This window comes from Schistocerca gregaria, chromosome 1, assembly GCF_023897955.1.
Source record: "Schistocerca gregaria isolate iqSchGreg1 chromosome 1, iqSchGreg1.2, whole genome shotgun sequence".
Lineage (NCBI taxonomy): Eukaryota > Metazoa > Arthropoda > Insecta > Orthoptera > Acrididae > Schistocerca > Schistocerca gregaria.
The window spans coordinates 1,054,640,513-1,054,653,078 of record NC_064920.1 but is presented as its reverse complement, the minus strand read 5'-3'; the positions used below and the strand labels follow the sequence as shown (position 1 = coordinate 1,054,653,078).

The window sequence follows — 12,566 nt, the reverse complement described above, 5'->3', positions numbered from 1 at the left end:
AACGACAACACCATAACACCACGGCCTCCGAATTAAATAAATTATGAATAATCCGCCTCGATTGCGAAAATTCCCGGTGTTTACCCAGGTTTCAACGTGGATAACCACGCCTTCTTCTGAACAAAATAAAAAACAGCTTGCCTAAATGGGCATAGTCAATTTCTAAAATTTTTACTGTTGGCACTACATACGCTGGCAGATGACGGGCATTCGCTGTACCCACACCCTGCCATCGGATCGCCACACTGCGTACCATGTTTCGTCAGTCCACACAACGTTTATCCACTGTTCAATAGTCCAATGTTTAAGCTCTTTACACCAAGCGAGGCGTGTTTGGCATTTCCCGGTGTGATGTGTGGCTTATGAGCAGCCGCTCGACCAAGAAATCCAAGTTTTCTCACCTCCCGCCTAACTGCCATAGTACTGGCAGTGGATCCTGGTGTTTGGCATTCCTGTGTGAAGGTCTGGATAGATGTTCGCCTATTGCACATTGCGACCCTCTTCAATTGTCGCCGACTGTTGTGTCCGAGCGGTTCTATGTGCTTCAGTCAGGAACCGCCCTGCTGCTACGGTCGCAGGTTCGAATTCTGCCTCGGGCATGGATGTGTGTGATGTCCTTAGGTCAGTTACGTTTAAGTAGTTCTAAGTTCTAGGCGACCGATGACCTCAGATGTTAAGTCCCATAGTGCTCAGAGCCATTTGAAACATTTTTTTTTCTATTGTGGGCGGTCTCTGTCAGTCAACAGTCGGCCTGTACACTTTCGTGCTTACGTGTCGCTTCGCGTTTCCACTTCACTATAACATCGGAAACAGTGGACCTAGGGATGTTTAGGAGTGGCACCCAATCAACTGACCACGTTCGAAGTCCGTGAGTTCCACGGAGCGCCCCATTCTGCTCTTTCACGATGTGTAATGACTACTGAGGTCGCTGATAAGGAGTACCTGGCAGTAGGTGGCAGCACAATGCTCTTAATATGACAAACGTATGTTTTTGGGAGAGTCCGGATACTTTTTGATCACATAGTGTATTTGTGGGTAACTTGTGATAAGAAGGTTAACGTGTGAACCAATAAACCAGTAATGTAGAGCAGATATGAACTGAGTAGGCAAATGTCATGGGAAAAGTTCTTCCACTTGAATATGAGCCGTGTACGATGCCCACATCTTGCGACTGGCTGAAGCATGTCGTACGAGTGGAGACGTGATTGGTTGATATGATTGAGGGGACCAAATAGCGTGATCATCGGTCCCATCAGATTGGGGAAGGAAGGGGAAGGCAGTCGGTCGTGCCCATTCAAAGGAAACATCCCGGCATTCGCCTGAAGCGATTTAGGGAACTCACGGAAAACCTAAATGAGGACAGCCGGACGCGGGTTTGAACCGTCGAGTCCAGTGTGCGCCACCTCGCTCGGTTGGAGACGTCTGAGCTGTCTTTTATAGAGCTGCGGAAAGTGAACAAGGCGGCACTCTGCGAGTTAAGCCACTTCGGCCGTGTATGACAATGGATCCTAGATGGGTCATGGGTTATCGGAGGTCACACTAGAAATCAGATTTCTGAACTTGAAATCTCTAGGGCAGAACTTCAGTATCAGAAAGACAATGATTCCACGAGCACTAAAGCACTGCACAGGACGATGAGTTGTGTTTGTTGAACGAACATCACATCGTCTCTGTAAAGCCATATGGGGTGATCTGCAATGTACTGCCGGTCAGATTGCCGCCGATTTCAATGAGGGGCACTGACGTTTGGTCACTCAGTATAAATTAAGTAAGTAAATACATTTATAGTTCGCCAGCGACACCTTGTTTTCCTAGAAGCTGGCGTGATTTACTTATCGGTACGAGCTTTGTGTATGTGACTCATGCCAAGTTCCATCTTGGTTGCGATACCAATTAAACTAAAGGTTGGTCCATGACTGTCTAATAAGGTTATTTATTTTAGGAAAACACATAAATGCTTTATTCTCAGCGTAAGCATCTTCCATTAAGTAGTGCAAAAAATCAATCCATCTTCCGCCGAATGATCATAAATCAGTGTCCTTCGAAAGGGGAGTCTGGAAACGTACTTAACTAGGGCCCGAGTGTGAAACGAGAAGCAAACGTTTGACGCGGGCATCTTCTTAGCGTAGAAGCGCGGATGAGGTCACACAGTTAGTGCTTCGTCTCCCACAACGATGGGCAGACAAAGGAGACAATGGTACAAGACCGTCTCAATATGCGAAAGGCTCGCAGAGCTCCTGTAGATACTTCGCACGTGAACAACGGCTGAATTTTCAAGCTTTACTCTTAAATGCACCGTTGCTCATTACTAAGGTGCTCAAGTGATGCAGTACCTACGGTAGTACGTGTCCTCTACCATAAGAGGGAAATTTATTACATTTGTTAATAAAATTATGTTGAAAGGTTTCAGCTCATCGTCCACCAACATTACAAAAACAACAGAGGAAGTGCAAGAAGACCTATTATTTAGACATAACTGATTACAGTCATCGTCATCGGCCATACTAAGAAAGTCGTTCACTGCACTACGTGACACACGTACTAAATTCAAAGGATTTTTTTTTTATTACCGATTCTAGCACTTTGGCTGGACACACAAAAACCTACAATGGACTCAGTTGATGCTACTAGTGTAACAGTGGAAGAATTATTAATGCACGCAGACTCAAACAACTGTTTTTTCTTGACCAAAAAATTGTTACGATGATAATGATCCATGGCTTTGATACTTTAGCTCTGGAAGAGTTTATCTCGCACTTACTGTGTACCTTCTTAAATCAAAATTTACCGAACTATGAAAAATTGATGAAGTATGATGTTCCACCATGCTTTAAGACACTAAAAGTGTATCAGTCAAGCAAAAACAAACAGCTGAAACTTCACAAAAGAAATCTGCCATCCCTGAAACGTAAATGCCGAAAGCATTACGGAAATTAACAGCTAATTTGACAGACTGGCGTGTTATTCAGAATTTGATAATATCTATATAAATATTTCAATGACCAAATGATAGACCTCTGCGGAAATGTCTTAACACATTCCAGTGTAATAGAAATCATCTAGATTTTATGTAGTAGAGGAAAAGGTGATCAGCAGTCAGATAAAGGCATTACAGACAATTTATTAAGGAAAAAGTAAGTGCTTGAGGCTTAGAAAATTTAAAGTCTGAAATCAGTCTAGACGATAGTTTACTTTTTATAATCGAAGGATTAACTTTAGCGATCACCTAATTTTCTATGACTTATTTGAATAACAGCATTCCGATTTTTGAAGGAGAACATTTATTTACTGTATCACACAAAGTTAAGCACCTCACACATTCAAAATTTAAAAACTAGTACACAGGATACTGAGTTTTATCCTAATTGAGCAGACTGAATGTATAACGTAGTATTCGAATAACAGCTTAAACAAACAACGGCAACATAATGACACAGCGCAACATCCTTGAACATCCACAGCGGAGAACGTGCAGTAGGAAAAGTAAAATAAGTTCCATCTACAAACCGAAATCACGCAACATTATTGCTGAAAGGAAGCCATAAGAAACATACAGGTATGGTACGAATGCTTTGGTAAGTAAGAGAAATATGCTGAACAGATCAAGGCGAATGAAAAATTGGTCCAAAATAGAGATTATAATCCGTGTCACCAGTTAGTCGTGAGAAATCACCTTAACAGTTTATGCCGTTGTAATATACCTCCATGGACAGCTCAAGTATTCGCTGGCACTAGTGTGTCCGCTGTATTACATTCGAAAACTATATACAGTAGTTCTGCCACGGCGCATTCGAGAATGGGATACTTGGGGGAACGGACATGGAGACTGTTAATTTCAACGGAAACACTGATATCAAAGTAGTCAGTTCATTAACGTAATGGCATTGGTTCACACTCTCAGTTGTCGCTATAGGTGAGTAACATAGCAGTAAACGAAACTAGTGTACTTACGACACTGATTTCTTCGAATCCATTGTTCCAATGGCGTGTATTAGCTTGGTTGCTAACAATAGATTTCGAAAGAATTTTCTTGTACTGTAAGATCCCTGCACAGGTCAACAGTGCACACTATGAAAACTGGAACAGAAGAATTTGCGGTCGCTGCATACGTGGTGTTAAACGATTGTAGTAAAGAATCAATCGAATGACAAACTACGCTCGTTATTTGAAAATAAGAGAAGACAACAAAGCAGCCATGGTTCCCAGTCTTGTGAAAACGTTTGGTATTACAAAACCAATTTCAAATAAATCTTCCAAGTGACGACATGGCACCTCGGATTTAATCTCAAGTATTTCTGCCAGTTCGTATCTTGATTCGTTGATCCAACCTCCCTACGGCTTCAGTAAAGACCACAAACAAATTTTATTCGATTGATCCCGAAGACTGCGTAAGACCTTCTATGTGGTGTTGTCACGAAACGAACTACCAACAAATGTGTAAACATTATTAGAAGCAAACGATATAACCATACACAAACCCCTGCAGAACTTAAGAGAAGCATGAAGAAGGGTACAGCTACAAAAAACAGCAGTTAATTAACGTGTATCAAAATAAACATACGAAGCTATGGCATTTTTATATAATAACCGCTTACATTATTTGTGCCATGCTAAATTTATCTGTGGAACGACACATTATATACCGTGAGAGACACCATGCATGCACACTAGAATAACATACATTGTGACTGGTCGTGTGGGATATACCTGGTGGCGAATGAATTAAGACAATATTAAGCAAACACATGAACTACGGAAGGATGATGTATTAAAAAGAACAAGCGAAGAAAGGTACTACAAAGAAATAGCTAGTAGAAATAGAAATGAGTTTTTTGGAACTTGTGGTAACGCATTGAGGGATAATTACTCTGACACTGGAAAGTCCAGTGGAATATGGGAAACGGAAAGTAAATGTCAAAGTAGTAATAGTTAGTACAGATTATTTAGAGCTTTATGAGTAACACTTAAGAATAGGATAGACATCAGTGGTTCACAGCACGTATTCTATCGAAAGAATGATGATTAAGAAAAAGGGTGAAAAGGAACTAAAAAATATGGTAATTTAATCTCAAAGATACAAGAAGAAAATTTGTTTGACAGTGATACCAGAGGAATACTCTAAAAAACTTTATCATTGAGAGACAAAGGACTAATTTCGAGATTCTTTTATTACTTCTAGTATTAACTACCATTTTTGTTCTGATGTGCTGGCGTAAAGACGTACTGTATAGTTTCATGTCTATGTGTGTGTTAAATGAAGGTGTTAAGTGATGAAAAATGTGTTTTATAATTTCTATCAAGATCAAGCCTAAATCCAATACCAATGGAGTACAAATTATTCTGTTAATTCGAGAAGGCGAATTTTAGATGGAGGCGACGATCCTTACGACGGCGCTGCTCAACAATAGAGGTACGTGACTGTGCTCACTACTTTCCTTTGGTGGCCGCTAAGATTAATTTCGATGTGTTTTTGCCGAGACATTCAGAACCTGCAAAATTGCTTTTCGTATAAAAATAGGAGTCCGGCTTAAAAAGATATATTCTGAAATTTAAATAATTGCAATTCTTTTACCCAGGAGATGGGGAATGATAGAAAGTACGTGCCTCTACACTGATTGTACGTTCGCAATCTCCGAGTGTGTTACGACATAATTATTTTACACACAAAAAATAATTAAGATAGATCTTTCTCATCAGATCGCAACCACTCGTACGAGAATGTACGTACCCTCTGAATGTGTCTAGTCAGTCATGCGCATTGTTCTAAAGCTTTTATGTTAATATTCTGTGGATTGCTTCTCCGCAATTAATTTTTGTTTATGCCGCAAATCGCACTTCACGCGAAGTATTTATCACGCAAATTTCAGGCCCCATTTAATGTCAAAAAATTCCGAAGTACAGCTGACTAAGCAAACCGCTACAATAATTTCATATCCCTACAACTACAATAACAGAAAACAATAAAAAAACAATAACAAAAAAACAATAACAGAGAGCGGGTACGTTACAAGGGGATAATTCTCATAAGAAAACCAAAATTACTGTGCCTAGTTATTCAAGCGAAATTAGAATCTGACACACATCTGAATATTTCTGAAGTCATTTTTACTCCTAGTTTTCGCGGTGCTGGAGAATTACGCTTTCCCACAGGCTGAATCACCACAGCACAACGGAATATTCACAAAGTAGCAACTAAGATGTCACGTGAAGCGCGTGTATACACGTGTTCACACACTGTGGGACTAAAAGGATGCTGTAGACCCTACACAGCGAGGGAAATAAGCGTAAGTTCTTGTAAGACTAGTGGAAAACGTGCTACCTGACGATGAGCAGCTAAGTAGATACAGGTACGTAAACAAACTATACGTTTCATAAAAGATTGCTAGCTGTTTTGTACACAGTTGTAATCATACAGTTACGTTGTGTACGATAGTGTTGTGAAACAAAGCTGGGGCAGCTGCTGTTAGCAGAGCGCAAGAATTTGAGGCTATTCCGCGGCACCGGCCGAACACGCGACCTGTTGCGCTCCCAGCGGGAGTTTGGCAGCTGCGGAAGAGGCTTGTGTAGGTCAGTAACCGAGCGGCGAGCGCCGGGGCACCGGCCTGCACTACGGATGGGCCGCGTCCGGGGTTTGCCGTGCACGGCTGACGTCTGCCTTCAGCGGCAGTACGACCTGTACTATTACTTCGCAGTCCGACATCTCTTAATGATAAGTGCCGAGGGAAAAACTACATAAGTATTACATTAGAGCTGTTACTAACGCAGTCACTAAAACATCTGTTACGTCGCATCGTTCCTCATATTTTCTCCAGTACTACGTTTCGGCCACGCAGTTACTATCTTTTTCAGGAGCACTCACTTCAAGCGAATTGTTTATTAAAGATGGGTGCTCCTGAAGACCGTTTTGGCAGCACAATCGAAACGGTCACGCAGCTAAAATTTTCTTAGCAACACCCAATTTATGTTATATTTCCCAAAAAAAGAAAGGATGCTCCTGAATAAAAAGTGGAGGAGCGAGATCGAAACTGCTGTGGATATAATAGACGCGGACCACCAGATGTGCATTCCTGTACCATGCCTGTCAGCTGTAAAGTGATGAACAGTGGTGCAGATGTTTCACTAAATGGGAGGCATGTCTGTCTGATCAGAGGATGTGTCGTTATAGGTTCGAGAAAATAAATAAATAAATAAGAAAGATACGTACCTTGGATCAGAATGCACAAAATGACCTAAGAGTGTCTCGTAACAAGGGGAGTATTGAATGAGTTATTAACCAGCCGTTTCAATCGATATGTGGGATTTACGAAGACCTGTAGGGATATTACTTCAAAACCGTTGAGAATCAACGTTGAAGAGAAACCGTAAAAGGCCGGAATCTGTTTCTGTTGCTTATGTTTCGTAAGGGCCGAAAGATAACAAAGAGTGTAATGTGGACAAAACCACGTTTTCTACGTTTCATTCGCGAGTAGAACAGAAAAAAAAGGGGAGACGTATAAAGTCACGAAGTACCCTCCCATACATACTGCTCAGTAATGTAATGGCCTCTGCCGCAAGGTGAAATTACGGGCAAAAACAAATTAGATACTTAATAGTACCGTCAACAATAAATTTCTACGAAAATGGGAGAGCTCAGTGGCATAGAATTAGGCCGTTTAGAGTTGATTCAGTATGACAATACTGGATGTGCCTCAATTTAATTTTTTTTTTAAATGGCTTCATTAATTTCACTGATCTCTAGATGTAAACAATGTGGAATTTCCTTCCTAATAACATCTTTCATACAAGAACATGTGCATAATAGACAAAAAGCTTGAAACTCGGAATATAGTTTACTTACCGAAATTAATAGTGCTGCAGGAGCACGTGGGTGGATCAGCTGTTGCTCAGTCTCTTGCTATCAGATATTCTTTATCGCGCACCGGCCCCAAGGATATAATGCTTTACCGAGGGGTGGAGTGGATGGTGTACCTTCGTGGAAAGGCACTTAGGAGGACGTAAGGCGGTGGGACTTAGCGTTCAAAAAACTCAAAGGTTTGTTTTGGTCGTACGCAACGAGAGCCAAGACGACGCCGCGCGCGCACGTGTTCTAAACAGAGCTCTTCCCGATCTGCTCGCTACGACCAGCAACGGAGCACTGAAGCACGCCGTACGCCGCCGCGGGTTTTCTTACCTGCCGCCGCGGCGCCAGCACCGCCATCTGGCGACGGCGCGCTGAACTAGGGCCTGGCGCCCGGTAGGCGCCTCAAACCGGCCTCCGGGCTTCTGACAGGTACGTAACAACGGCTGCGATAGCGTCGCCCGACAGTTACGAGGCTGGCCTGGGCTGAAACGTAAGGTCCTCGTCATGGTACGCTCCAAGCAGGACGTGTCAATGTTCGCTACTATCACGATTTGTTCGCTACTATCATGTTTTGTTCGCAACGCAATCTCGAAATTGACAGAACATGGAAGTTGTTTTTTATCGAGAGAAGCGAAGAGCTTGTTACATGGGGTGTCCTGAGCATCTAGTCTCCTCAGACGACAAGTTTGTGAAAGTGTTGATGTGGTATTTTACCCATCTTCTGCAACTGTAGTTGTACATGCCGAAATTATCAGCAACCAGCTGTTCAAAGGAAATTTAATTTCTTAAACACTTTCAGGGACATAGTGCCCTTCATCAGAAGGTTATAACTAATGTATTATTTGTGAGCATCAACAATAAAATGCAGTACTTTGCATGTAACTGATTGCTGATTATTCTATTTTCTTAATTGCCTTTTCGATTGATTCCTGGTGAGTGGTACGCCATTTTCAGCAGATCTTTGAGTAACAATAATGGAATGTGTATCGACTGAGTTGCACACTCTTGACGAAGGGAATTGCAACGTCTCGTAGTAGTACAGCGCCTGTCTGTTCGCAGAAATGGTACGGTTCGGTATGGAATGAAATGACATAAGTGTCATAGTACATAAATGGTAACACTGACTTTCAAATAAAAAAGAAAAAAAAGAAATGCTTCTCATGTCCGACCCTAAATAAGAACAATCGTAATAAAAAATTGTAAATTGAGTCATGATCGTCAGCTCAAACAACTCATTTCACGCCATAGGGAATGCCTTTGTAGAATCACAATACTTTATTAGGAGGACAGGTAGTGGCATGAATTTCCCAACCACTAAATTTTGAACCATAAAGTTTTCTTTCACCTGTGTCTGGATGTGTTCCTGTTCAATTTTTCGTAGTCCCTTAGTGAATGAGCCGGTCAGAGTGACCGAGCGGTTGTAGGCGCTACAGTCTGGAACCGCGCGACCGCTACGGTCGCAGGTTCGAATCCTGCCTCCGGCATGGATGTGTGTGATGTCCTTAGGTTAGTTAGGTTTAAGTAGTTCTAAGTTCTAGGGGAGTGATGACCATAGAAGTAAAGTCCCATAGTGCTCAGAGCCATTTGAACCATTTGCACCTTAGTGACTGTGAAGTCTACCAACTAATCAAAAGTGGCATTCCTTGAGCTGGGAAAGTTCTCCAGGTATTGACACTTAACTCATCGCTTCTTCCGGGTTATGGTGTTTTGTAGGGATACTGGAATTTCTACGTACTGTAATGATAAATGTGAGCCAGATGTTGCTTACATTTATAGACCGACATATGTAATCGTTCCATTCCTTATTACCACACTCTGCTAATCCAAGGTGTAATACTACGTACATCTTTAGTTTTGATCCATCACAGTGCAACAAAGACTAAGGTCAATTTTATATATCAGGGACTGCTCACCTCTACAAAAAATGGTTGAAATGGCTCTGAGCACTACGGGACTTAATATATATGGTCATCAGTCCCCTAGAACTTAGAACTACTTAAACCTAACTAACCTATGGACAGCACACAACACCCAGTCATCACAAGGCAGAGAAAATCCTTAATGCCGCCGGGAATCGAACCCGGGAACCAGGGCGTGCTCACCTCTACATTTACCACAAGTAAGAGAAAGTGTGCTAAGACACAGTACAGCGAACACCAAACGTTGGGATCCATTTCTGAGTCAGGATTGATCAATGAACGTTGATGAGGACGCTAACCCTCGTTTTCGCGTTGTTATTTTACTTGGACGTAACTGACTCAAATCCCGGTAATAAGAGAAGCCATTACCGGTACTATTTGGCCAAAAGCGGATAGACAGTGCCGACAATTTACCAAACACTAAACTTCGCGCTACTGTTATTTTCGAGACCTCTCAGCAGTCTCTCTGGTATCTCTAAGATGGAGAGTATGTGACTATGTTAATAGTGGTCTGTGATTCGCATAGAACCGTTCGCCCCCTCCACCTAACTACGATGCGACTAAATTTAACATAGAATATACGAGCTTGGGCAAAAATATGGAAACACCACGAGTAATACATAAACTATGTGATCGAAAGTATCCGGACACCCCCCAAAAAAACGTTTTTCATATTAGGTGGATTGTGCTGCCACCTACCGCCAGATGCTCTGTATCAGCGACCTCAGTAGTCATTAAGACATCGTGAGAGAACAGAATGGGGCGCTCCGTGGAACTGACGGACTTAGAAGGTGGTCAGCTGATTGGGGTAACTTGTGGCATACGTCTGTACGCGAGATTTTCTCACTCCACTGTTTCCGATGTGATATTGAAGTGGAAACATGAAGGAATACGTACCGCACAAAAGCATGCAGGCCGACCTCGTCTGTTGACTGAGAGGCACCGCGACAGTTGAAGAGGGTCGTAATGTGTAATAGGCAGACCATCACACAGGAATTCCAAACTGCACCAGGATCCACTGCAAGTACTGTGACAGTTAGGCGGGAGCTGAGAAAACTTGAATTTCCTGGTCGAGCAGCTGCTCATAAGTCACACATCACCCTGGAAAATGCCAAACGACGCCTGGCTTGGAGTAAGGAGCGTAAACATTGAACGACTGAATTCTGGAAAAACGTTGTGTGGAGTGACGAATCACGGTGCACAATGTGGCGATCCGTGGCAGGGTGTGGGTACGGCGAATGCACGGTGAACGTCATCTGCCAGGTTGTGTAGTGCCAACAGTAAAATTCTGAGGATTTGGTGTTATGGTGTGGTCGTGGTTTTCATGGAGAGAGCTTGCACCCCTTGTTGTTTTGTGTGGCACTATCACAGCACAGGCCTACATTCATGTTTTAAGCACCTTCTTGCTTCCAACTGTTGAAGAGCGGGGATGGCGATTGCCCCTTTCAACACGATTGAGCACCTGTTCATAAAGCATAGCTTGTGGCGGAGTGGTTACACATCCCTGTAATGGACTGACCTGCACAAAGTCCTTACCTGAATCCCATAGAACACCTTCGGGATGTTTTGGAACGCCGACTTGGTGTCGGGCCTCACCGACCGACATCGATATCTCTCCTCAGGGCAGTACGCCGTGAATAATGGGCTGCCATTCCCCAAGAAACCTTCCAGCACATGATTGAGCGTATGCTTGCGAGAGTGGAAGTTGTCATCAGGGGTAAGGGTGGACCAACATCATATCGAATTCAAGAATTACCGATGGAGGACACCACTAACTTGTAAGTCATTTTCAACCAGATTTTTGATAACACAGTGTATGACGGCCAAGCTTGCAGGTTCCGCCACTGTATTTGACCACCAACGGCAGCTGTGCATGTCCGCAAGACGTTGCAAGTGTCAGCCGTCGTCGGAACAGTGTTCTGCGTAGTTGTGAGTGCAGTGTGTCGGAGGTAAGTGAATTAGAACGTGGACAAATTATTGGTGCTCATATGGTGTGTGCTTCCGTAATAAAGGTAGCCGAAGTTTTTTGGTGTTTTGAGAGGCGCTGTATCGAAAATTCTACCCACTACAGTGAAAGCAGAAAAAACAGCGTTCGCTAAATCGCAAGTGTGTGTTGAGTGGTCGCGGCAGGCGGTCAATGAAGAGCACCGTGTTGAAAAGTAAGGGGAAGAAACTGCAAAAGTCACTGCAGATACGAATGTCGCACTTGTGAACCACAGCTGAACGAAAACAACACAAAGGGAGCTCAATGAGCAGGGAATTGTAGGGGATAGCACACTGGACAGCACTCGGGAGGACGACGGTCCAGTCCCGCGTCCGGTCATACTGATTAAGATTTTCCGGGATTTCCCTAAATCGCTTCAGGCAAATGCCGCAAAGGTTTCTTTGAAAGGGCATGGCTGACTTCCTTCCCCATCCTTCCCTGATCCGATGACCTCGGTGTTTGGTCCCCTCGCCCTAATCCTACCAATGAGTATTGTGTAATTATGTAACGTATGCAGGACTCAACCTCATTCACAGAAGCAGTGCTGCTTCCGCGACTGTATAAGTTTCGTAAAATAATAAACAAACCGTTTACAGTCGCAAATCGTGATTTTATTTCAGTGCAGGAAGTATTTCAAGCCATGGGGTTCATTTTCGGGTGTTTGATCATCATTTGTGAAATTTAGGTTAATACTCGCCCTGTCCGGATTACCTATATCGAATTTCTAAGTGGCACACTGTGAATATAGGCTTTTAGAATACTACTTTCTGTTTCCCGTGGTGCTTTCACTATTTTGAAGTACAATAAGAGTAGCAAATATAAA

At 42.9% G+C, this 12,566-nt stretch overlaps 1 protein-coding gene across 2 annotated transcripts in view; it reads right to left on the bottom strand.

The window, feature by feature from the left end:
• The window catches only part of LOC126281023 (ras-related and estrogen-regulated growth inhibitor-like), a 557,894-nt gene extending 549,756 nt beyond the window's left edge, over positions 1–8,138 (bottom strand). Inside the window, exon 1 of one of the 2 annotated variants that reach the window (XM_049979811.1) lies at positions 7,838–8,138. The gene's annotated coding sequence lies outside the window, so the exon portion shown is untranslated. The remainder of the gene's footprint in view (positions 1–7,837) is intronic. The other variant, XM_049979809.1, reaches the window with a different exon arrangement.
• Between the last annotated feature and the right edge of the window lie 4,428 nt (positions 8,139–12,566).